At 37.3% G+C, this 24180-nt stretch overlaps 1 protein-coding gene across 1 annotated transcript in view; it reads right to left on the bottom strand.

Annotated features, from left to right (window-relative positions):
* The window catches only part of DOCK3 (dedicator of cytokinesis 3), a 203857-nt gene that overhangs the window by 153254 nt on the left and 26423 nt on the right, over nt 1-24180 (bottom strand). The gene's annotated exons all lie outside the window — the stretch shown is intronic.

Below are 24180 nucleotides of genomic sequence, written 5' to 3'. Positions count from 1 at the left end.
CTCAGAAAGCAGCAGCCACATCTTTAGATGCCATATTAAGATAAAGTAAGTTTATACAGGAGTGTTGTGACAAAATATTCTCTACTGTTTTCTACCAAAGAACTGATTTTCTTAAAACTTGTAACTGTTTATATTTTGAATTTGAAATTCTAAATTTTCATTTTCCTCTCATACCATTTAGCTTTGTCTAGTAAGTCCAAGTGTGGACTTTCCTTGTTCCCACATACTGCAAAGGATCAAATCAGTCTCAGAGTTCCCCATTTGTGCTATTTCTCCACTATTTCTTCTCTTCCTTTGTGTCTGATTTCTAGTTACCCTAACAACAGCCATTCATCTTGCTCCATGGACACTAAGCCTACACATCCAATGCTCAGTTTTCCATTCTCTCTCATGAGTCTCAATTGTTTGCTTTTAAACAGCACATAACACATCCTTCAAAACACAATCTTGATGCACTGACGGATCTGCTGACAGAATATAGCACCTAGTGTTTTTCCACTTCCATGTGAGGATTCAAAGATTTCATTTTTAAAATCTTGGTCTGTCTTGAGATGATCTCTAATGACTTCAGATATCAATCCAGGCAGATATTTTACATTGCTTTGTGAAGGCAGAGAAAATAATCCCTAGTTTGTGAGGAAATGCCTCTAGTTCCGACAGAAACACTTCCAATCGCTGTAAGTTGTGTCTCAGGGCACGTAGCCTCAGAGATCCATCAGGATTGTGACTCTAAGGACAGCAGCCACAGGTCTTACAGTTAAGTTGTTTCTCTAATCATCTGGTTTCCAGAGAAACACATATTAGTTAAAATCTCTCCCAGCTAAATATATTTTAACAACAATAAAGCTTTTTGAAAGGAACAGCAAACTTCAATCCAGTATTTTCTTTAATCTTTTCATATTTTCTTTCATCCACTATTCTGGAACATCTTAAGTTGTACTTGCAAATCTGAGATTTAGAATGATAAAAGAAGCTAGTTTATGTTGGTATCAGAGTTGGCAAGAGCAGCAAGAAGAAGGGAACCTTCAATAGCCTAAGAAAAGAGCAGGCCCTAGCTGGCACTACATGTGTCTGAAAAGTAGAAGTCCCCTTGCACAGAAAAGTCTACGCACCTCTCTGGAAGAAAGGGCTGTTAGCCTACTGTCAGTTCACTGAATCACGGGACTTCCACTCTCACACCTTTAAATGCTTCCTGACAGATTATTTCCCAAAGCTTTGTTCATCACCTGGCTCAAAAAGGCTTCACAGAATACTCAGGGCTATGGAATTTCCTCTTACAAAGCAGTCTCCTTAGCTGTAGTAGTACCTGAAGCTGTCTTGTTTACACATTTACCAGTTGTGCTTCTCTGAGGGCAGGGATTCTCTTGATCAGGAACACAACAGGTACTAGGTCAGACATTCTTTGGCCAAAATCAGACTGTACATTTTGAGAAGGAAGCTGACAGATTCTCTCCTTGCCCAAACTCTAGTCAGTCTCCTCTCAGTTTTTCAACTACACCTGAACTTTTAGAGTCCAATGTCCTTCTCTGCGTTATCTAATTTTAGCAAGAACCCTGCTACATTGGTTTAGCCAGAATCCTCCACCTTCAATATCTGACCCTCCTCAATATCAGTCAGACTCTCCCCATCACCCTCAAGTGACGTCTGATCACCTTGGCCTGACTTCAGCAAGAATCCTGTTAGGTTGGTCTAGTCAGAATCCCCCCAACCCCTGATGTTTCTTTTTAGTAACTGTCAACCCACTAACTCCTACCCTGCTCTTTGGCTATAAATTCCGACTTTCTCTTATTGTAGTCACAGTTGAGCCCAATCTCCCTCCTCTACTGACAGGCTGTACTGTAGTGGTCCTTATACCTATTGCAATGGTCCTGAATAAAGTCTGCCTGTCTTTAACAGGTGTCTGAATAATTTTGATCACTACTAAAGCCCTTAGTGGTGATCAGTGGATATCCCAACCTGGCCTCTGACATCTCTGGTAGACACTGTCTACTGGTTTTTAGCAGACTGCCATCTGCAGTAGTTGTATTTGAGAAGACAAAAGCAGTTAAATGATCTGTTGGATCAGGATGGTTGGAATGAATCCTTCCAACCACTGCGCCACCAGGCAAGCCCTTCTCTGCTGTCTTGATAATTTTGATCTCTACTGTATAGCAATTTTCTAAGAAAGACTAATTAAATTTAGCCACTGAGGCAACTCATTACCATTTTGAATGATACCTGAAATCATACTCTCTTAGTGTGGATTTGGCTCCTCAGACACTAAGAACATGTACTTTAGAATGTGAGGAAAGAAAGAACCAAAACAGTTCAGGAATCTTCTGTTATTGGGTAGATTTTAGAATTCCATTTATCTACTGACTTTTTAGCTGTATCTCTTTGCATTATTTTACACATCCTTAACTTCTCACAGTCAATTTCAAGTTAATATTTTCCCATTTTTCAAAAAATGTAGAAACCTTGCAACTGTAGAGGTTAAATTAACACTCTCCCCATCCTTTCTGCTATAGTTGTCATATGTACAACATGTATATACGTTAGAATACCCTCAAGAAAATGGTATTTTGGGGGCTTCCCTGGCAGCTCAGTGGTTAATAATCCACCTGCCAATGCAGGGGACACGGGTTCGAGCCCTGGTCTGGGAAGATCCCACATGCTGCGGAGCACCTAAGGCCATGTGCCCCCACTACTGAAGCCCGCGCACCTAGAGCCTGTGCTCCCCAACATGAGAAGTCACCACAATGAGAAGCCCGCGCACCGCAACGAAGAGTAGCCCCCGATCACCACAACTAGAGAAAGCCCACGCGCAGCAACGAAGACCCAAGGCAGTCAAAATAAATAAATAAATAAATAGATAGATAGATAGATAAATAGATAGATAAATAAAATTTTTTTAAAAAGGAAATGGTTTTGTTTTTTTGTGGTACGCGGGCCTCTCACTGTTGTGGCCTCTCCCGTTGCGGAGCACAGGCTCCGGACGCGCAGGCTCAGCAGCCATGGCTCACGGGCCTAGCTGCTCCGCAGCATGTGGGATCTTCCCGGACAAGGGCACGAACCTGTGTCCCCTGCATCGGCAGGCGGACTCTCAACCACTGCGCCACCAGGGAAGCCCGGAAATGGTATTTTTATTTTACACAGTCATGTATTTTTTAAATAAAGAGACAAACAGTCTTTTATATTTATCCATATATTTACCATTTCCAATGTTCTTCATTCATTTCTGAGGTCCTGAGCTTCCCTCTGATTCTTTTTTTAGCCTGGAGAACTTCCGTTAGCAAGTCTTAAAGTGCAGTTCTGCTGGTGACAAATTCTCTTAGTTTTCCTTTATCTGAAAATGTCTTTATTTTGTCTTCATTCTTGAAAGATTTTTTCCATTAAATATGTAACTTTGTGTTTGTCCTTCTTTAAAGATGAACAAAGTATCTTCTTTAAAATACTTTAAAGATGTTTAAAGATATTCTCCTATTATGTTCTGGACTCCGCAGTTTCTGATAAAAAGCCCATGATCATTTGACTGTTGTTCCCATGCATGCAATGTGTCATTTTTTACTAGCTACTTTTAAGAATTCTGGTTAGACTACGATGTGTCAGATTTAATCTGTTTGGTGTTTGACAGGCTTCTTGAATATGTAAGTTTATGTCTTTCACAAAATTTGGGAAGTTACATGCCATCATTTCTTTAAATGTTTTTCTCTGCCCCATTCTTTCTCTCTTTTCCTTCTGAAATTCCAATATGGGCCTTTTGAAACTGTAACCCTAAGGCTTTGTTGATTAAGTTTGGCTTTAATATTTTTCTTTCTTTAGATTGGATAACTTATATTGACATTCAAATTCAAAGATTCTCTCTACTATCATTTCATGGTTCAACTAATCTCATCTGGTGATATTTTTATTCCTGATATCCCTAATATAGATGCTGTATTTTTCAGTTCTAAAATTTCATTTGGTATTAAGAAGTATTTCCTATTTTTCTGTTGAGATTTTTACTATCTTTTCATTCACTGAACATGTTATAATAGCTCCTTTAAAATCCTTGTCTGATAATTTCAACATCTGAGTTACCTCAGGGTTGGCTTCTGTTGACTGTCTTTTCCCCTCAGACTGGGTCATATTTTCCATGTTCTTTGTATGTCCCATAATTTTGGATTGTACTCTGGACATTGTAGTTGTTATGCTGTGGAGACACTGGATTCTCTTATAGTCTTCTGAAGAGGGTCAGTTAGTATTTTTGTTTTAATAGGACATTAACTTGGTTAGACTTAATCTGTAATCTGTTTCTCCTGTGACTGATGGCAGGTTAAACTTCAGTTTTCTCTTCTTTTCTTTCTTTCTTTTTAAAAATATTTATTTATTTATTTGGTTGCACCAGGTCTTAGTTGTCTTTAGTTGCAGCAGGCAGGCTCCTCAGTTGCAGCATGCACATGGGATCCAGTGCCCAGACCAGGGATCAAACCTAGCCCCCCTGCATTGAGAGTGTGGAGTCCTATCCACTGCGCCACCAGGGAAGTCCCTCAGTTTTGTTTTAGTCTTAGTTGCTAGCTGCTTTGAGTTTGCCCTGCATATGTGTGATTCAGGGATCAGCCAGTGACATGGGCAGAGGTGATATATAACATCTGGGATTCTCCATCTCCTGCTCTATCTTTCCCAGGATTCCCTTCAAGCCCCAAGCTCCATCTCTTGGTTCCTCAGGCTAAAAATATGGCAGGCTTCTATTGGAGTTTTACCTACCCCATGCTATGTTGAGAGTACAGCTCTGACCAAAACCACAAAAACAGGACACTCACCCTGTGTTGGTCCCTTTCTCCAAGTTTTTACCCCTCCAAAATCTGCTGCTTCTGTTCATTCAGCAGAACCCTAACATGGTTGTTTTTCTGGATTTTACCCACTGTCAATAGTTAAGTGTTGGAGGGCTGGCCTGTTAGGAGGTCACTCCACCATACCAGAAATGAAACCAGCACAGTTCTACCTCAAAAAAAAAAAAAACCCAAGTTCAAGACATCATCATCTCCCATTTGGATTACTGCAAAGGCCTCCTATCTAGTTTCCTAATTTATCTTTAAGTGACCAGGGGTGAGAAGGCTGGTTGTAATTTCATCCCTTGGTCCACCTCATTAATTTGGAAGTCATTTTGAGATCCAAGGATGAGAAGATGGTAGAAAAAAGGTCTCTCCCCTGGAAGATAGCCCCATGGTATGTTCACCTGCTCAGTAAGGCCTACCCTGAACACCTTATTCAAAATAGCAAATCCTCCTTCATACTTTAACTTTTTCTATTCTATATCATTTATCCCTCCATACAGTCTACAATTTACTCTTTGTTATATTTATTGATTGACTCCCCCTACCAGAATACAAGTTTCACAAGGACAGGAATTTTTGTGTGTTTTCCTCACTGCCATGTCTCTAGAGCCTGTACCAATGGGAGCATACAATAGGTGAAAAATAAACATCTGACTATATCAATCCACTATAACTTCTACCTCTGATACCCCTTAATTTTCCACATTCCTCTCCAGGCAGAGGATTTTTCCAAACTTCTGTCAGTAGCATTAGTTATTCTATTCTACTTTGCACTGTGTGTCATGGTCTAGACAGAGTAGAAAGCAAATTTCTTGTAAACAAAGAATTTCTTAAAGAAGCCTGACCACTTCTTTTACTGTTTTTGTCCCGACTCTGTAGGACATTGTATTAAAAAATTTCCCCAGCCTGATATTTAGACTCTGAGCATAATGAAACGATGGCACATACAGAAGAGCAATTTCTGACCTTATTCTCAGATGAAAAAAGACACATTAACCACAGGCCAAGGTACATACCTAAAATGAAAGTTTCAACTTGTCTATCTCTAAGCAGATTTTCACTGTAATGTTTCAGAGCAAGATATGATACCTTGGGCATGTATGTAGAAACGTGTTGAGTTAGCCTGGGCACTGAAATGAAATATATTTAGCTTTAAACTGCATTTGCATTCATTCTGTCTATATTTTCAGTTTTGTGTTATATTAGAAAAATATATTCTTATGAGAGAAAACTTATAAGACAATAGATTATAAACGGTTTCACTTAAATATTCACGCGTTGGCTTCTCTATCCATAGGGCACAGGTTCCGGGCTTTCTTTGTGTGAGAGAGTGAGCTAATTTTTAATTTCTCTAGATCTTTGTAATTTCCAGGGAAGGTATGCATATTGACAATGAGAGCAGGGTAGGAAAAGAAAGTGATGTTGATAATCACCAGAGTCAGGGTATTAGCTTCTCTTATTCCTGCTGGGAGTGACAGAAAATCCTTGGGGGAATGTTGGGTAATGAGCTGGAGTCTATGTCCGAAACAAAGTTAAGACAGGTTAGACCACACCTGTGTAACTTTGGGGCCCTGAGTGGAAGGAACAAGACTGATGTGCAGGTCCTTCACTGGCTGCCTGAGCTCCCACAAATAAGCTCTAGTTGCATTGTAAGACATGACCTCTTTTGCAGAGAAAAGAAAAATTGTTTGATTTAATTAACAAAGTTCTCTGCCATCATTTTAAAAGAAAATTTCTCTCTAGGGGTACCTGAGATTTTCAGAGGCAGATTATCTCTTTTGGGTAGAAATCTTGCCTCTCAGGCAGAACCCTCTAGTTCAATTACAGAGGCAGCTGATTTTCAAGAAAAAGTTCATTCTACGCAAGGGTATTTTGAATGCTGACTAAACTCCAGGAGAATTAGAAATGAGGCTTTTGGCTTGCTTTGCACAGAATCCATGAAAAGATGGCTAACGTAAGTGCTTTCACATGATAATCAAGAGAGGTTAAGTTTCTGAGGGCAACTTTGTATTCCCAAGGCCTAGGAGAAAAACCTGGCATACTGAAGACTCCTTAGGGAAAGCCGGTTGAGTGATAAAATCAATCACTAGCACCCAGAGGCTTTAGAGCACTCTGCTAAATATGTAGAGGGCCAGCGAGAGAATCAGGCATATTAACAGGCACACCAGTAGCATAGAGAAAATTAGTTAAACAATAATACTCCTCCTGTGAAAAAGGAAATTCACATAAAAGATAACAGTATCCATATAGAAGCAAATAAAGATCAAAACACAAATTCTTTTCTAAAAGAATATTCTTTATACGATTTTGAGGAGGTAATTATTAAATAGATTAAGATAACAGTTAACACTCATAATGTGTATACAGAAAAATATTTTCTTTCTTTTTCTTAACAGAAAAATATTTTTTAACAAAGGCAATGAGTTCCTTATAGAAGGGAATTCATGATATTAGGGAAAAAATATAAAGGACATTTAAAATTCTAGCCATTTATAGGCTTTGTCCTTTTCTCACCCCATTATCACTCAAAAGCAAGCAGATGTTTATTCTGGATTGCCAAGCCAGAAGGCTTGAAGAAGGGGAGAAGTATAACTGAGAATTTTTTTTTCTTATTTTTCTCCTCATACAGCAAAACCAATATTTGATATATATATATATATATATATATATATATATATATTTTATTTTTGCCATCTACTTTAAAAAAAAGAATTACTACCAAAACATCAAATATCTGTCAGTTCAAGGATTATTTTAAAAAATTTCAGTCTTTTAAAAAATTAATAATTATAATACATATATACATTATACACATATAGATGTATGTAGTTTTTCCCCACAAAATAATACTATACATACAGTTGTAAACTTGCTGTTTTCACTGAACAATATCTCGTTAACTTTCGTTCATATATAGAACATGTTTATGTATTTAGAAATAGTCTCTGTTGTAGGTAGAACTCTAAAATGGTCCCCTAAATTTCCCCCCCAATAATCCCAGGGCTGTATAATCCCTGGGACTGTAAGTATGGTGACCCTATAACTAGGTTATGTTATATGGCACAGTTGACCATAAAACAGGGAGATTACGTGGGTGAGCCTGACCTAACCCCATGAGTCCTTTAAAAGTGACAAATTTTCTCCCGCTAATTGCAGAAAAGGAAGTAAGAGATTCACAGCATGGAAAGGATTCACTGCACTATTGCTAACCTGAAGATGGAGGGGGCTACATAGCAAGAAAGGCAGGTGGCCTTTAGGAGATAAGAGCAGCTCTCAGCTGACAGCCAGCAAGGAAACTGAAACTCAGTCCCACAACTGTAAGAAACTGAATCCTGCCAACAACAAACAATGAACTTGGAAGCAAATTCTCCCCTAGAGCTTTTAAATTAAAACACAGCCCAGTTGACACTTTGACTTCAGCCTTGTGATATCGTGAACAAAGAACCCAGAAATGCCTTCTAACCTACAGAACTATGAACTAAAAGATGGGAAATTTTAAAATCCATTAAATTTGTTGTAATTTGTTATGCAACAACAGAAACCTAATTCAGTCCCTCTCACTTCTTTTCACCTCAATTTTTTCAAAGGTTACACTATTATTTATCTAGTCATTTCTCTTCTTATGGACACTGAGACTGCCTTAAAATATTTGCTATTACAAAAGTAACATTCTTATACATATGAGCACAAGTTTATTGGTATCAGATTGGTCATAGTATACATACACAATTTTAAAAATGTGTTCTATGATACCAAAAGCACAAGCAACAAAAGAAAAAACTGATACTGTAGGCTTCATCAAAATTAAAAAGTGTTGTGCATCAACATCACCAAGAAAGAGAAAAAAAACAACCTACAGGAAGAAAAAAATATTTGGAAATCGTATCTCTGATAAGGGTTTAGTATCTAGGAAATATAAAGAACTTTTACAACTCAACAAAAAGACAAACAAATAATCCAATTAAAAATGGGCAAAGAACTTGACTACACATTTCTCCAAGGAAGATATACAAATGGTCAACAAACACATGACAAGATGCTCACATCATTCGTCATCATGAAAATGCAAATCAAACCACAATGGGGAAAAACCCCAGAAAATAGCAAGCACTGATGAGGATGTGCATAAACTGGAACCCTCATATATTGCTGGCAGGAATGTAAAATGGTTCAGCTGCTATGGAAAACAGTTTGGCTGTTCCTCAAAAGCTAAACATAGAATTACTGTATAATTCAGCAGCTCCACTCTTACATATATACCTAAAAAAATAGAAGACAGGCATTCAAACAAGTACACATACATACATGTTCATAGTAGCACTATTCACTATAGCCAAAAGGTAGAAACAGCACAACTGTCTACCAACGAATGGATGGATAAACAAATTGTGGCATGTCCATAAGATGAGGTATTACTCAGCCATATAAAGAAATGAGGTAGTGATGCATGCTACAACATGAGTAAACCTTAAAAACATTATGACAAGTAAATAATTCAGGTGTAAAAGGTCACACATTGTATGATTCCATTTACATGAAATATCCAGAATAGATATATCCACAGTGATGGAATGAGACTGGCTGCTGTCAGGGGCTAGGGAGAGGGGCGGGGTGGGGAGGAGAATGAGGAACAATTGTTCATCAGGTTCATGGCTTCCTTTTGGGGTGATGATGTTTTGGATCTAGACAGAGGTGGTGGTTGAAGAACATTGTGAATATAGTAATTGCCACTCAACTGTTTACTTTAAAATGGTTAATTTTATGTTACGTGAATCTTACCTCAATTTAAAAATGTTTTCCATATAATTTTTAGTATTTAGTTAATCTTTTTTCTTGATTACTCTTGCTACTGGTGTGTCTATTTTTTAAAGTTTCTTTTTTCAGAGAATCAGTTTTTTATTTTATTGATCCTTTCTATTGTTTCTTTTTTATTTCAATTTTTATTGAAGTATAGTTGATTTACAATGTTGTGTTAGTTTCTGCTGTATCTACTGTTTATTTCTTTAAGTTCTATAATTATATTATTTTTCTTCTTCTACTTTAAGTTTACTTCTTCTTTTTCTAGCATCCTAAACTGAAAACATAATTCATTTATTTTTCTTTATTTGGGGGCCAGCAATTTGCCAATGACCTGGTTTGTTGACAACCAGAGTGTAAACGTGGAGGAGATGTGCAGCAAAATTGAGGGGCACAGCAGCACATAGAAGCAACCTAAATGTCCACTGACAGATGAATGGATAAAGATGGTGTGGTGTGTGTATATATATATATATATATACACACACACACACACACACACACACACACACAATGGAATACTACTCAGCCACAAAAAAGAATGAAACAATGCCATTTGCAGCAACATGGATGGACCTAGAGATGATAATATGAAGTGAACTAAGTCAGACAAAGAAAGACAAATATCATATGGTATCACTTTTTTGTGGAACCTAGAAAAATGATACAAATGAACTGATGTACAAAACAGAAATAGACTCACAGACATGGAAAACAAACTTATGGTTACCAAAGGAGCAAGAGAAGGGAGGGATAAATTAGGATTTGGGATTAACAGATACACACTACTATATATAAAATAGATTTTAAAAAAACAAGTACAGCACAGGGAACTACATCCAATATCTTATAAAAAAAGAATATATATAAATATATATAACTGAATCACTTTGCTGTACACCTGAAACATTGTAAATCTACTATACTTCAATCAAAAAATTAAGGGGCACATGAAGTCATCTGTTTGCTGACAAACTCTCAGGCAATGTTTGGGCAGCTGCCCACAAAGGCCAGTATTTGGAAGCAGCAAAAGGAACAGCTATACCATGACTCTTCCATAAGGGTGCTCTGTCAATGGCAGTCCTTGACAGTATTTAAATTCACATGTGACTCTAAATTGGGTTAGAGAATCTAAGGATTTATTCTGTGAATACCGTTATTTTTTTTTTTTTCATTCAAAATGTTAACTGAATCTATGTGCTATAGTGTTTTCAAAAGTCAAATAGTTTAAAAGTGTTTTTGTTGCTGTTGGTGGTGAAACCTTCTTTTATCAAGATACCATAAACCATCAGTGGGCTTCATGTCTTTTCCCAAGTTATACTATATTTGTTAAGAATACAAGCTTTTTGGGGACTTCTCTGGTGGCACAGTGGTTAAGAATCTGCCTGCCAATGCAGGGGACACGGGTTTGAGCCCTGGTCCAGGAATAGAAACCTAATTCAGTCCCTCTCACTTCTTTTCACCTCAATTTTTTCAAAGGTTACACTATTATTTATCTAGTCATTTCTCTTCTTATGGACACTGAGACTGCCTTAAAATATTTGCTATTACAAAAGTAACATTCTTATACATATGAGCACAAGTTTATTGGTATCAGATTGGTCATAGTATACATACACAATTTTAAAAATGTGTTCTATGATACCAAAAGCACAAGCAACAAAAGAAAAAACTGATACTGTAGGCTTCATCAAAATTAAAAAGTGTTGTGCATCAACATCACCAAGAAAGAGAAAAAAAACAACCTACAGGAAGAAAAAAATATTTGGAAATCGTATCTCTGATAAGGGTTTAGTATCTAGGAAATATAAAGAACTTTTACAACTCAACAAAAAGACAAACAAATAATCCAATTAAAAATGGGCAAAGAACTTGACTACACATTTCTCCAAGGAAGATATACAAATGGTCAACAAACACATGACAAGATGCTCACATCATTCGTCATCATGAAAATGCAAATCAAACCACAATGGGGAAAAACCCCAGAAAATAGCAAGCACTGATGAGGATGTGCATAAACTGGAACCCTCATATATTGCTGGCAGGAATGTAAAATGGTTCAGCTGCTATGGAAAACAGTTTGGCTGTTCCTCAAAAGCTAAACATAGAATTACTGTATAATTCAGCAGCTCCACTCTTACATATATACCTAAAAAAATAGAAGACAGGCATTCAAACAAGTACACATACATACATGTTCATAGTAGCACTATTCACTATAGCCAAAAGGTAGAAACAGCACAACTGTCTACCAACGAATGGATGGATAAACAAATTGTGGCATGTCCATAAGATGAGGTATTACTCAGCCATATAAAGAAATGAGGTAGTGATGCATGCTACAACATGAGTAAACCTTAAAAACATTATGACAAGTAAATAATTCAGGTGTAAAAGGTCACACATTGTATGATTCCATTTACATGAAATATCCAGAATAGATATATCCACAGTGATGGAATGAGACTGGCTGCTGTCAGGGGCTAGGGAGAGGGGCGGGGTGGGGAGGAGAATGAGGAACAATTGTTCATCAGGTTCATGGCTTCCTTTTGGGGTGATGATGTTTTGGATCTAGACAGAGGTGGTGGTTGAAGAACATTGTGAATATAGTAATTGCCACTCAACTGTTTACTTTAAAATGGTTAATTTTATGTTACGTGAATCTTACCTCAATTTAAAAATGTTTTCCATATAATTTTTAGTATTTAGTTAATCTTTTTTCTTGATTACTCTTGCTACTGGTGTGTCTATTTTTTAAAGTTTCTTTTTTCAGAGAATCAGTTTTTTATTTTATTGATCCTTTCTATTGTTTCTTTTTTATTTCAATTTTTATTGAAGTATAGTTGATTTACAATGTTGTGTTAGTTTCTGCTGTATCTACTGTTTATTTCTTTAAGTTCTATAATTATATTATTTTTCTTCTTCTACTTTAAGTTTACTTCTTCTTTTTCTAGCATCCTAAACTGAAAACATAATTCATTTATTTTTCTTTATTTGGGGGCCAGCAATTTGCCAATGACCTGGTTTGTTGACAACCAGAGTGTAAACGTGGAGGAGATGTGCAGCAAAATTGAGGGGCACAGCAGCACATAGAAGCAACCTAAATGTCCACTGACAGATGAATGGATAAAGATGGTGTGGTGTGTGTATATATATATATATATATACACACACACACACACACACACACAATGGAATACTACTCAGGCACAAAAAAGAATGAAACAATGCCATTTGCAGCAACATGGATGGACCTAGAGATGATAATATGAAGTGAACTAAGTCAGACAAAGAAAGACAAATATCATATGGTATCACTTTTTTGTGGAACCTAGAAAAATGATACAAATGAACTGATGTACAAAACAGAAATAGACTCACAGACATGGAAAACAAACTTATGGTTACCAAAGGAGCAAGAGAAGGGAGGGATAAATTAGGATTTGGGATTAACAGATACACACTACTATATATAAAATAGATTTTAAAAAAACAAGTACAGCACAGGGAACTACATCCAATATCTTATAAAAAAAGAATATATATAAATATATATAACTGAATCACTTTGCTGTACACCTGAAACATTGTAAATCTACTATACTTCAATCAAAAAATTAAGGGGCACATGAAGTCATCTGTTTGCTGACAAACTCTCAGGCAATGTTTGGGCAGCTGCCCACAAAGGCCAGTATTTGGAAGCAGCAAAAGGAACAGCTATACCATGACTCTTCCATAAGGGTGCTCTGTCAATGGCAGTCCTTGACAGTATTTAAATTCACATGTGACTCTAAATTGGGTTAGAGAATCTAAGGATTTATTCTGTGAATACCGTTATTTTTTTTTTTTTCATTCAAAATGTTAACTGAATCTATGTGCTATAGTGTTTTCAAAAGTCAAATAGTTTAAAAGTGTTTTTGTTGCTGTTGGTGGTGAAACCTTCTTTTATCAAGATACCATAAACCATCAGTGGGCTTCATGTCTTTTCCCAAGTTATACTATATTTGTTAAGAATACAAGCTTTTTGGGGACTTCTCTGGTGGCACAGTGGTTAAGAATCTGCCTGCCAATGCAGGGGACACGGGTTTGAGCCCTGGTCCAGGAAGATCCCACATGCCGCGGAGCAACTAAGCCTGTGTGCCACAACTACCAAGCCTGCACTCTAAAGCCCATGAGCCACAACTACTGAGCCCGCAGGCCTAGAGCCCGTGCTCCGCAACAAGAGAAGCCACCGCAATGAGAAGCACTGCTCGCCACAACTAGAGAAAGCCCGTGCGCAGCAACGAAGACCCAAAGCAGCCAGAAAAATTATTTTTTAAAAAGGAAAAAATATTTTTTTAAAAATTGTAAAGCATTTTGGCCCACCTTGGATGTTGTAAATTTACCATTACCATAGAGTGAAGTGATGGAAATGAGGACAAGTTCTATTTAACAACCTTGGCTTGCCTCTGACAACAGTCAGAGAGTACATTGCTCCCAAAGAGGAATCCTGTGAGAGCAAAAGCAAATAAGTAGCTTTATATTTGTATCTTCTTGTCTTTCATCAGTGATGAAAAATTATCAGCCATTATCTCCTGGTGTATATCTTCTCCTTTTTTTTCTTTTCTCTTTGTCTGTGATTCTAATTAGATGTTTATTACCCTCTCTCATTCTATCCTCCATGTTCCTTAATTTCTCTTTCATATTTTTCATCTCCTTTTTATCTCTTTGCAACATTCTGGATAGTTACACTCATTTATTCAACAAACACTTATTGAGCACTTATTAGGTGACAAGCACTGTTCCAGGCACTTGAGTACCTTAGTGAACAAAATACATCCCTCTCTGTCCAGGAAACACAAAATGAGGAAACAGATAAAAAGTGATAAGAACAATAAATGACTAAACTATGCAGAATGTAGAAGGTGATAAATGTCATTAAAAAACAAACAGGAGAGTAATTTCTTCTTTTTTTTAACTTCAAAAAAAGACAATTTTATTTGCCTATAATGTTATTATGGATTGTCTTAGAAAATTCTGTTTCAGAGCATAAGTGGGGCAAATCTGCATAATGCTTGTCATACTTGTTATGTGATGATACAGAAAATACATATACATTTTAGTAAGTCTTGCATTTATATTCGGTGAACACTTGCTAGGAAAATTCACATCTCCCAGCATTTCTTTTTTTAAAACCACTTTATTGAGGTACAATTGACAAATAAAAAGCTATATATATTTAATGTATACAACTGGATGAGTTTGGAGATAAATATACACCTCTGAACCCATCACCACAATGTTATGTCTAAGTCATAAACATAGTCATCATCTCCAAAAGTTTCTTCCCATTCTATTATTATCTTCATCTACTTATAGTGTGAAATGAGAATACTTAACAAAAGATCTAAACTCTTAGCAAATTTTTAAGTGTGCAATACAGTATTGCTAACTGTAGGCACCATGCCATATAGTACATCTCTAGAATTTATTCACCTGCTATAACTGAAAGTTTGTACTACCCTTAACTAATACCTCCCCATCTTCCCCTCTCCCTAGGCTCCAGCAACGATCATTTTACTCTCTCCTCCTTTGAGTCTGACTATTTTAGATTCCTCATATAAGTGGTATTATGTATTATTTATCCTTCTATGTCTGGCTTGTTTCATGAAGCACAATACCCTCAAAGTTCACCCATCTTGTTGCAAATGGCAGTTTCCCTCTTTTTAAAGGCTAAACAATATCCCATTTTATGTATATGCTACATTTTATTTATGCGTTCACTCACCAATAGACACTGAGGTTGCTTCCTTGTTTGGCTGTTGTAAATAATGCTGCAGTGAACATGGGACTGCAGCTATCTCTTTGAGATCCTGATTTCAATTCCTTTGGATATATTCCCAGAAGTGGGATTGCTGGATCATATGATACATCTATTTTCTTTTTTTTTTTTTGAGGAGGCTCCATACTGTTTTCCATAGTGGCTGCATCAGTTTACATTACCAACAGTGTACGCATGGACATATATACACTACCAAACATGAGGTAGATAGCTAGTGGGAAGCAGCCGCATAGCACAGGGAGATCAGCTCGGTGCTTTGTGACCACCTAGAGGGGTGGGATAGGGAGGGTGGGAGGGAGACTCAAGAAGGAGGAAATATGGGGATATAGGTATATGTATAGCTGATTCACTTTGTTATAAAGCAGAAACTAACACACCATTATAAAGCAATTATACTCCAATAAAGATGTAAAAAAAAAAGTTTCCTTTTCTCCACATACTCCCCAACATTTATCTTTTATAAAAAATTAGATAAATTTGACGTGATACATTTTATAAACTTAAGGTATACAGTGTGTTACTTTGATACATTTATATATTGCAATATGATTACCACTGAAGAAATATTTAGCATATTATATCATTATGGTGCAATATTATTGTCCTTTATTAATTATACTGTGTTTAAATCCCCATGGCTTATTTACTACTTCTTATAAGTTCATACCCTTAAACACCACCAATTTTATCCCCCACCCCTGCTCCTCCATCTCCTGGTAACCACCATTTTACTCTGTTTTTTCACAGGTTTGACTTTTTTAGATTCCACATACAAGTGATATAATACTTTCTCTGTCTGACTTAACTCACTTAGCATAATGTGCTCAAGTTTCATCCTTATTGTTGAAAATGGCAGGATATTCTCCTTTCTCATGGCTGAATAATATTCCATTGTGTATATACAACACATCTTTTTATCCATTCATCTACTGATAGGTATTGGGGTTGTTTCCATACCTTGACTACTGTAAATAATGCTGTGATAAACATGGGTATGCATATATCTTATCAAAATCCCACTTTTTTAAAAATTAACTTTTATTGAAAAAATCCCACTTTTATTTCCTTTGAGTATATACCCAGAAGTGGAATTGCTGGATCATATGGTAGATCTATTTTTAATTTTTGAGGAACCTCTATATTGTTTTCCATAGTGGCTGGATTAATTTACATTTCCACCAACAGTATTTATGGGTTCCCTTTTCACCACATCCTTGAGCCATTCTAACAGGTGGGAGATGCTATCTCATTTTGGTTTTTATTTGCTTCTCCCTGAGGATTAATGATGTTGAGCATTGTTTCATGTGCCTCTTGGCCACTTTGATGCCCTCTTTGGAAAAATGTCTGTTAGTTCTCCTGCCAGTTATAAAATTGGATTGTTTGTTTTTATGTTATTAAATTTTATTTGTTCTCTATATATTTTGGGTATTAACTCCTTATCTGATTTGGATATTATTTTGGTTTGCAAAAATTTTCTCCCATTTCATAGGCTGCCTTCGTTTTGTTGATTGTTTCCTTTGCTGTTCAGAATGAAGTGTTTTAGTTTGATGTAATCTCACTTGTCTATTTTTGCTTTTGTTGTTTATGCTTTCAGTGTTGTAGCCAAAAAATCATTGTCAAGGCCAATGTCAATAAACGTTTTTCCTGTGTTTTCTTCTAGGAGTTTTATGGTTTCAGGTCTTACATTAAGTCTTTAATCTATTTTGAGTTGATTTTTGTGTACAGTGTAAGGGTAAAATTTCACTCTTTTGCATATGGATATCCAGCTTTCCCAACACCATTTATTGCAGACACTATCCTTTCCTCATTGTGTATTCTTGGCACCTTTGTCAAAGATCAGTTGACTGGACATGTGTGGGTTTATTTCTGGGCTCTCTGTGCTGTTCCATAGGTCTACGTGTCTGTTTTTGTGCCAGTACCATCCTATTTTAATTACTGTAGCTCTGTAATATATTTTAAAATAAAAAAGTGTATACCTTCAGCTTTGTTCAATTGTGTTTTCTCCTTTACTGGCATTTTTTCCCCAATCTTAAATGAACTCTTTTTTTTTCCTCACTAGGCACTGTGCCCCTTCTTAGGTTGTAGCAAGGGTCAGATGCAACAAATTGCTTTTTTAATGAACTCTTATATTACCTGACAGCATGCTGCATGTTAGGTGCATAAAATGTTTTCCTAATGACTGAAATATTCCCTGTGTTTTGCCCTCTGCTCTTCTCACATGCTATTTAAATAGGTTTGGATAGCTTTGTTTCTGCACACAGGAACTATCCCTAAGAAAATTCTTATCTTCATCTGTGACACCTTACCTGCATCCCAGATGCCCCCACTATATGGCATGTGGTTTGTATAGCTATCACTTCAAACTCAACATAGCCCAAAATGAACTCTACATTTCTTTCACTTGGCTGGATTCAATAATTATAGTACCACTCTCCTTGCCGCCAAGGTAGAAAAACATTGAGTTACATGTTTTAAAAAGAGAGAGAGAGAAAAGAGATAAGAGGAATAACTAAGTTTGTTGCTATACCTAGTTGACTACTCATTCATTCAATAAGTAACTTCAGTACCTACCAAATGCTAATATTCTCTTAGGTTCAAGGGATTTGCTAGTGGATAAAATAAAAAAATTTCTGTTCTCATATAAAATAGGTAAATAACAATGACCCACTATATAGCACAGGGAACTATACTCAACATCTTATAATAACCTATAATGGAAAAGAATCTAAAAAGGAATATATACGTGTGTTTAACTGAATCACTTTGCTGTACACTCGAAACTAAAAAAATATTGTAAATGAACTATACTTCAATTAAAAAAATAAAGAAAAAAGAGAAAAATACCTCTGTTCTCACGGTGCTTGCAGCCCAGTGATGAGACACAGACAATAAAAAAGGTAAATAATTAAACTATTTAGTACGCTAGATGGTAATAAACGCTTGGGAAATATAAAGCAAGGAAAGGATTGAGAGTATGCATGTGTATGTGGGAGATGATAGTAATGATGGTTTCAGTTCTAGACAGGGTGGCCAGGAAAAGCCTGAGAGGGTGATATTTGAGGAAAAACCTGAAGAAGGTCAGGATGCAAGCACCATGAGGCTATCCAGGAGACAGCATGTGCAAAGAAAGGCCCTAAGGTAGGAACACGTGTTATGATTTTAGGGCATAGCAAGGAGGTCATTGTAAAGTAGAGTGATCAAGGCGGGAAATGATAGGAAATTAAATTATAGAGGTGATGAGTCTGGGACCACATCTTATATGGTAAGATGCCCTTTCTTCTCTAATCTTAGTACTAGTCCCCTTATCCTGAGGCCTTATCAACTCATATCTGCAACAGCTCCTAACTCATCTCATCCATTTTCCAGTTTAACCTATATATTGCCACTGGGATAATCCCAAATCACCATGTTCAACATGGCAGTCCCCCATTCAAGGATTGAGAACAGTTTATCTAATACATCAAGTCTCAATCAGTCTACAGGGTTTTCAGGGCTATCTCCAACCTATTCAATCTTGTATTCGTACTTGTTTTCTGACCATTTACTGAGCTCTTTCTTTGTTCAAGGAGCTATGAACAAAGAAGGGTAAGAAACAGATTCAAGACTTCGAGTTTACTGTCAACATAAACTTTTTCCTAGCTCTAATAGCCTCTTCCAATTTCCTGCACACATGCATTCATGTCTTTATTATTTCTAACTCAAGCTTTTGCTTTTGCTACTTTTCATACTTGAATATCTCCTCTTCTTGAACTTACAATAAAATCCAAAATCTTTCTATGACTGTAAGGCCCCGCATAATCTGGTCCCTGACTATCTCTTCTTGTGACTGCCTCTTGTGATATCCTTCCCTTCCCTCACTCACTATATTCCCCCAGCAATGACTACCTCCCAGTTTTCTGAATGTACAAAGTTTTTCCCTGCATCTAGACCTTCTTCTGCCTAGATCATGTTATCCACTCTTCTTTTCTTACTCATACTTTAAGCCTTAGTTTGGATGCCATAAGAGCTCCCTTCCCTGCACTCCAATCTACATGAGGTTTCACAGCACGCTGCATGATTTTCCTTTATAGCACTTATGACAATTTTTAAACTATGTGCTTATTCATGTGATCATGTGTCTAATGGTCTCTCTACTAGAAACAGTTAGTTTCTCTACTAGATCATAAGCTCCAGGAAGACAAGCAGATCTCTCTCTTGCTCACCTCAGTGTCCCTAGCACCTAACGCAATACTTGGTAGCTGCTTAATAAATATCTGTTGAACAAATGAGTTAATACCTTATCTGGATCCTGGGCACTGTTTTTCAACTACTTTCATTTTCTCCAAGAGCCCTTGAGGTCTTCTCAGTCTCTCAATGACCCTTTTCTTCCCTGACTTCTTTTCCTCTTAAAAAAAATAGTTCTTCAAATGTTGAATTCAAAACCCTGGTGACAACTGATCCAGCTCACCATGACAGGATAAGTCATCTCTCCCAGTATATCATTGCAAAGCTGACTGTATTTCTTTCCCAAACCATACAATTTAATCCTAAATATGAAGCAAAGTCTGAAATGTAACTGATTAGAAAAAATATATAAAACAACCAGGATTTGGATAGGACTTCTCATTTTTTTCAGCTTGAAAAGCTCTATAAAATTTCTATCTTAATAGATTGTATTTTTTGTTTGTTTTTCCCTGAAGTTTTTTTAAAAGATTTTTTGTTTTTGATGTGGACCATTTTGAAAGTCTTTGCTGAGTTTGTTACAATGCTGCTTCTGTTTTATGTTCTGGTTTTTTGTTTGCGAGGCATGTGGGATCTTAGCTCCCCAACCAGGGATCAAACCTGCACCCCCTGCATTGGAAGGCAAAGTCTTAACCACTGGACCTCCAGGGAAGTCCCTCCTTGACTTTTTTTTTTTAAATACATCTTTATTGGAGTATAATTGCTTCACAATACTGTGTTAATGTTGCACAACAAAGCGAATGAGCCATACGCATACACATGTCCCCATATCCCCTTCCTCTTGAGCCTCCCTCCCATCCTCTCTATCCCACCCTTTTAGGTCATGGCAAAGCACCGAGCCGATCTCCCTGTGCTATGCTGCTGCTTCCCATCAGCCAAATATTTTACATTCACCTCCCTGACTTCTTATTGTGCTTAAAGTCTTGCCACATGTCAGTAAGACATCTGCCCATCTTACTTTTCCACTCAGCTTGTTTGGTACTTAAAATTGGGAATAACATGTTTCACATCTTTTAGGAATTCTGTAATACCCTGTTCAGACCTCCTCAGGGGCAGGGACATTTCTTTTTTTAACTCTAAATCCCTAGCAGGTATTGCAGGGGCCCACAAACAAGAAACCTTCAGCAAATGCTTGCTAAACTGTTCAATTAAATGAAAATTTCTTGATTCACAGGAGACTGACTGGTACTTATTTGATAGATGGATTTATTCATTCATTCACTCAATAACTATTTATTTAATGCTCCAATATCCAAAGTCCTGTGATTAGCACTGGGGAGAAAATGGTACAAAAAACACACGAGGAAGCTCCCATTCCAGTGGGGGAAATCTATATGCATGTGTATAATTACAGTATAATATCTGGTAATGGGATAAAGCTAGGTACAGGGTGACATAATGTGCACAATGAAGCCCCAGGGCTGATTCTACTCATAAATAGAATGAGGAAGGTTTCATAAAGTTGAGTTGTAAAGAATGAACAGGAGTTTACCAAGCCAACAAAGGTAGAGAGGCATGAAAGAGCAAGGCATGTTTAGAAAAAGCCAAATAAGTCATCAGGAGTAAAATAGGATGCATGAAATAAGGTTAGAGAAACAGGCAGAATTATATCATGCTGGGCCTTTTTTGCCATGCTAAGTAACAAGGGCTTTTAGCCTAAGTGGGAGCTGACATTAACAGTTTGTATTTTTAAAAGAGAAGTATGGTGGTGGTGTGGAAGATAAATCAGGGTAGGAAGACAGATTCAGGGAGTCTACATTTGGGGAGAAATGTGAAGGATCTGGGGTGACAGTGAGGATAAAGTGAGGGTAGTGATTTGATTGGCATTAGGAGATAAAAGTTAATAAGATATAGTGATTAACTGAGAAGGGATGGAGATAGAGAGGGAGGAGACTAAGAGGACTCCTAAGTTTCTGATATGGATCTCTGAGCAAATGCCTTTCACTTGATTTAAGGAGGAAGTATATGTGTGAGGATAGAAAATGAATGCAGGTTAGAAATGTTGATGGATGTCTGAAGGACACCTAAGGGCATATGTCTGGCAGAAAAAAGGAAATGAGGACCTGAAGCTCAGGGGAGAGGTCTTAATTAGAGGTTTAGATTTCAAGGCTAAGTATTTATGATTCTGTTTGGAATGATGAAATGAAACAAAAAAATAGAGCTACCAAGGCCCTGCCACCTGCTGCTTCTGCCCTCCAGCAGATCATCTAATACTCATCAGTCAAAATATATCAGAATGCATGATGTGGTTGGCAATTTGTCATTCACTTTAGCCCTTCTAGGTTTGCCTGTGGAATCAGCAATAAGACTTAGAGTAGAGAAATAGCTGGTCTTCTCTTTAGTTTGCTCCCCCGCTCACATGTGTTCTTTGGCACAGAGGTTGAGTGTGTCCTGGCAATACTGAACACTAGACTAGCACCATTTGATTGGAGGCCAGACTACAAATATTTGACTGGAAAAATAGTCACTCAAGGAGTTATCTTGAGGAGAAGAAACAATTAAACCGATTGCTCTGTATCTATTCTCTGTGCACCTGATGTAATACATCTCCCTAATCTTTTGTGACTTCTGACAACTGCTTCAAAAAAGTAATATGTGATCAATTTGATAATTAATCATAATGAAAGCATAATTATCTGATAATACCAGCTCAATGACCTGAAATTTTTAAGGGCTTACACACTACACAAATCCTAATGGAAAGAAGAAAGAACATTTATTGGTTAAACCTATGTCTAAAATTCTACTTGTTAGTTCACTCTTAAAACTAAAGAAAGTGTACATTTTCAACTAAGAATCTTACAGTTTTATTATGTGAAGGTTGTATAGTTCTCTAATATGTAGGGATTTTAAATGACCTAATCATTTCCAGCAACTCTATAAAAATTTTTTTTTACATTTCTTCTTTTAAAATGTTTTATTGTTTCTTGAGACTCAATTATAAACAATAAGTCCAAAGATAAACAACTGCATGGACTGATGATCCTGCATGAATTACAAACCAGAGCAATGGGGTGCCTGTACTGGGCTTGCATCTTCTCTGTGCATTAAGTCCGATAAAGAATGTACTGGGCACAGGCACTGTGTGTGGTGCTAGGATCATGGAGAGAGAAGACATAGTCCCTGGCACTCAGAGATGACAATACAGTGTGCTCTGGTTTTCAAACTGTAACCCATGTACTTTCAGAGGTTCCACAGGGTACTTACTAGGTAGGGGCAGGGACATTGTGAGATTCCTGTTATTTCCCCTTTCATCAGCAGAGTAGTTCTATTTTATCTGTTTCATTTATTGAACTTTCTTATAAAATTTAGCTTGAAGAAAAAGGACTCTTCCACACACAAATGTAAATAAGAAAGTTTACAAACCTCTGGTCTAGTAGAAAAACAAGAGCAGTCAGAATCTACATCCATGCAGCCCTGGCCTATAGTCTTGCCTATGTGCAGCAGCTGTAGTTGCCTTCACCACCACAGCTTTCCTAGAAGCACATACTGTGAGCCACTGGTGACAAGGAAAACCCACATGCCCTCATCAGTGAGTATATCATTTTACTCCTATGCCAAAGTGAAGCACACTGCTTTAATTTGGCGGGGGGCAGGGTGGGATAGTCAAGACTAGAGGCATTGTGGAACATATAAATTAACTGCTTTCTTTTTGTACTCTGTTATAATTTCCATTTAAAATCTTCCCACATGTAGCACGCAATTAGAAAAGTAAATTTCAAATCTTAAGTAAAACAACAACAACGACCCATAAAGCAGTCTTAACACAGAAAGTTCCCATGCAACATAAAAGTATCCCAAGATTTATTTTCTCTCTGCCCCACCTGGAAGATAATCACAGGGAAAAGTCAGGGCTCCCTAAAATTCCAAGTTGGCTACAAAGGTCTTCTCACCCTTTTAGAGCCTTGCTGACATCTAGAGGAAGAGAAGCCTAGAATGTCTCCTTGATTTCTCCCTACCTTTCAAGAGGAAAAACACTACTGCAGTTGCTCATGCTTAAGGGTCTCATTGCTCTGTTAAGACACACAGTCTACAGCATGTCAGCCCCTTTCTGTGGCTTCTCCTCCAATCCAAGTGAAAGAGGAATGATAGAGTCAGGCCAACTTTCCCTTTTGTCCAGAATATGCTCTTCCTTTTACGGGGCTAGGCGGACAATGAGGGCCGGGGCTGCCCTCAAACAGGACAACATTAGCCTATTTCCTTGTGAGCCCTCTCCATCCCACATGCAGGAAAGCAGAGCCCAGGGCTTCCTGCATTCAAGAGCTGGGTCGCTTTGCTGAATTTGCTTTGTTCTATGTTTCTCCTATGTGTTTCCTCTGGCATTGAATAGACGCATCCTTTGCTTTCCCTGAGGTGGTGATGGCCAAGATTGAGTTTGAGCTTCCATGTGGAAATAGGCACAGGGACAAAAGAGGCCATATGTGACTTCAGGGTACACTGGGATTTGAAGCAAAACTCTCAGCTAAATAAGAGGAGGTTACTTTATCTTGTTTTGCCTCCTCTGTGCATCTATCTTCTCTGAAGTCCAGAGATGCCTATGAT

The sequence above is a fragment of the Neophocaena asiaeorientalis genome, unplaced genomic scaffold (genome assembly GCF_003031525.2).
Source record: "Neophocaena asiaeorientalis asiaeorientalis breed wild unplaced genomic scaffold, Neophocaena_asiaeorientalis_V1.1 scaffold251, whole genome shotgun sequence".
NCBI classification, from domain to species: domain Eukaryota; kingdom Metazoa; phylum Chordata; class Mammalia; order Artiodactyla; family Phocoenidae; genus Neophocaena; species Neophocaena asiaeorientalis.
This window is presented reverse-complemented; position numbering and strand designations above follow the sequence as displayed.